Source organism: Nicotiana attenuata, unplaced genomic scaffold (assembly GCF_001879085.1).
Source record: "Nicotiana attenuata strain UT unplaced genomic scaffold, NIATTr2, whole genome shotgun sequence".
Classification (NCBI taxonomy): domain Eukaryota; kingdom Viridiplantae; phylum Streptophyta; class Magnoliopsida; order Solanales; family Solanaceae; genus Nicotiana; species Nicotiana attenuata.
This window is the reverse complement of record NW_017673085.1, coordinates 17160-21149: the sequence shown is the minus strand read 5'-3', so window position 1 is coordinate 21149 and position 3990 is coordinate 17160.

The following is a 3990-nucleotide window of genomic DNA, read 5'->3' as shown; positions in this document are numbered from 1 at the left end:
TATATATATATATATATATATATATATATATATAAGCTATATTCTATATAACATTACCTAATACACTTATACTTAGTACAGAGTATAGCGTAAGTGTGTATATATATATATATATATATATATATATATATATATATATATATATATATATATATATATATATATATATATATATATATTCGATATACTATTAGGTAATATACTTATACTTAGTGCATAGTATAGCTTAAGTATATATATTATATATATAAGCTATATTCGATATAGCATTACCTAATACATGTCACGACCCGGATTTTCCACCCTCGGGAGTCGTGATGGCGCCTACTATTAGGAGCTAGGCAAGCCAACTATTTATTATCTCTTTTAGCAAACCTCGACATTTATAAGAACAACGAAGCATTTAATATAAAAGCGGAAGTCTCAAATATAAATAAACGGAAAGCAATGCGGAAGTTCAATACAACTCTACCCCAGAACTGGAGTCACAAATTCACGAACGTCTAGAGAATGCTAAATACAAGGTCTGAATAAAAACATAATTCTGTTTGTTCCGGTGCAAAGGATAACAAACTAAAGTAAAGATAGAAGAGACTCCGGGCCATGCGGACGCCAGCAAGGCTACCTTGGGATCCCTGGACTGAAGTCAGCTCCCAAAACTCCTACTGCTGTCCAAAAGCTGCTCCGGCACCGTGATCTGTGCAAAAAGATGCACAGAGTGTAGCATCAGCACAACCGACCCCATGTGCTGGTAAGTGCCTGGCCTAACCCCGGCGAAGTAGTGACGAGGCTAGACCAGACTACCAAACAAACCTGTGCAGTTCAATATATATGTATGCAATATAAAGGTATACAGAAATTAACCAGTCAAGGGGGAGGGGAAGCATGCTGTAGGGGCTGTAACAGTTCAAGTATAAAATCAATAATTGAGGAATGAAACAGTACAACTACAATAGCAACGATAGTAGGAAATCAACAGTTGCACGGCACCATCCTTCGTGCTTTTACTCTCATTCTCACCCAAACAATCATATAAAGTGCACGGCATCACCCTTCGTGCTTTACCTCACAAAATGATGGCACGGAATGACCCTTCGTGCATAAACACTCATATCATGGCACGGAATGTTCCTTCGTGCATTAGTAATCAAATCAGGGCACGGAATGTTCCTTCGTGCATTAATAATCAAAACAGGGCACGGAATTTTCCTTCGTGCAGTAATATTCAAAACAGGGCACGGAATGTTCCTTCGTGCATTAGTTTCATATCACAATCGTGCACGGCATCACCCTTCGTACTTTATCACTCGTCCTCACCCAAACAACAATCACAAACAATGGGGTGAGGGGATAGACAAACAGTAATAGAAGTCCCGGCAAGGGAAACACAAGTAAACAATTAAATCCCGGCAAGGGAACAACAATAATAACTTTCACATCCCGGCAAGGGAACAACAACAATAACTTTCTCTTTCTTTCTTTTCTTACTCAATAATTACTTTATCATTCGAGCCAACGCTCCAAAGAGTTCACAAGCATAATTCTTTCTCATACTCTTCACATTATATAGAGTTCATCAATTACACGAGGAAGAGTCACAACAAAATAGGAATAAGCACAATATACGGACTCACGGTCATGCTAGACACCAGTGTATAGATACTCGTCACCATGCCAATACACCGTACTCAGTTAATTAGCAATTAGCAAACAAGACTCAACTCCTAATCCCTCAAGCTAGGGTTAAACCAAACACTAACCTCAACTTCCACAGCTAAATCAATCCACAACGACCGCCTTCCCTCTCGAATTCGGCTCCAATTCAATCAAATCTATGAGATAACGACTTTACAAGATTAATATAAGCTAAACAAATCAAACCCAATGCCTAAATATAGTTTTCTAAGCTTTCTTCCCAAAATTCCAAAATCGACCCCGGGCCCGCTTGGTCAAAACTCGAGGTTCGGACCAAAATTAAATCCCCCATTCACCCACGAGCCCAAATATATAATTTTTTTCCAAATTCGACCCCAAAATGAGGTCTAAATCAAGAAAAATCAAAAAGCCCTAACTCTACCCATTACCCCCAATTTCTACCCTAAATTACACGTTTTTAGCCTAGAAATCTAATGGCTGTTAACGGAATTTGAAGAAAATGAGTTAAAGATTACTTACCTAAGAGATTATGGTGAAGAAGCCCTTCAAAAATCGCCCCAAGAGGTGTGGAGAAGAAGAAGTTATGAAATTTTATGATGCGATCGCATCATAAAATAACTGGGCGGATTTGGCCTACGCGATCGCGGACAAAGGGATGCGATCGCATAGAGTAAATGAGGCTGAGCACTGCGATCGCGTACAATATCATGCGATCGCATAGAAGAAAAAGAAGGCTGGGGGGGGGGGGGCTAACACATTGCGATCGCAGAGGAGACAGTGCAATTGCGTAGAACAAAAATGGACCTCTCAAGTTTAACTCTACGCGATCGCCGAAGGAAGTATGCGATCGCGTAGCACAAAAATAGAATCCCTGAAAATTACACTATGCGATCGTGGACTTAGCTATGCGATCGCGTAGAACAAAATACCTGGACACCAGCAGACAGCAGATTCTGCAACTTTTCTTAAGGCTAAAACAACCTCGGAACACATCCGAATCATACCCGAGCCCTCGGGGCTCCTAACCAAACACATGAACTAACTCAACAACATCATACGAACTTATCCGTGCGATCAAATCGCCAAAATAGCATCAAAATCAATGAATTAAACCTCAAAATCATCACTTTTTCATCAAACTTCATAAACTTTCATTTTTAGATATTTAGGTCCGAAACACGTCAAATGACGTCCGATTCCAACCAAATTTCACAGGAAGCGCTTAAGCCACATATAAGAGCTGTACCGGGCACCGGAACCAAAATACGGGCCCGATACCAACACTTTCTAAACCATTTTCATTTCAAATTTCCATAAAATTTTCAGAAAAACAATTTCCTTTAAAAATTCATTTCTCGGGCTCGGGACCTCGGATTTCGATTCCGGGCATACGCCCGAGTCCTATATTTTCCTACGGACCGTCCAATCACGGGTCCGGGTCCGTTTACCCAAAAATGTTGACCAAAGTCAACTTTATTCATATTAATATCAAAATTCATCAATTTTTACATAGAATTTATATTTAAGCTTTCCGGCTACGCGCCCAGACTGCGCACGCAAATCGAGGCAAGCGTAAATGAGGTTTTCAAGGCCTCGGAGACACAGAATGAGTGAGAAAACAGGTGATGACCCTTTGGGTCGTCACATTCTCCACCTCTAAAACAACCGTTCGTCCTCGAACGGACAAAAGAAAGAAGTACCTGAGTCGGGAAATAGATGAGGATAACGGCTCCGCATATCGGACTCAGACTCCCAGGTCGATGCCTCAGGGGGCTGACCTCTCCACTGAACTCGTACTGAAGGAAAACTCTTCGATCTCAACTGTCGAATCTGCCGGTCTAGAATAGCCACCGGCTCCTCCTCATAAGACAGATCCTTGTCCAATTGGACAGTGCTGAAATCTAATACGTGGGCTGGATCGCCGTGATACCTCCGAAGCATGGACACATGAAAAACTGGATGCACGGCTGACAAGCTAGGCGGCAAGGCAAGCCTATAAGCCACCTATCCCACACGGTCGAGAATCTCAAATGGACCAATGAACCTAGGGCTAAGCTTGCCCTTCTTCCCAAATCTCACCACGCCCTTCATAGGCGACACTCGGAGCAATACCCGTTCACCAACCATGAAAGCTACATCTCGAGCCTTACGATCTGCATAACTCTTTTGCCGCGACTGAGCCGAACGAAGCCTATCCTGAATGATCTTGACCTTATCCAAGGCCTCCTGAACTAAATCTGTACCCAATAACCGAGCCTCCCCGGGCTCAAACCATCCGACTGGAGACCGACATCGCCTACCATACAACGCCTCATATGGAGCCATCTGAATGCT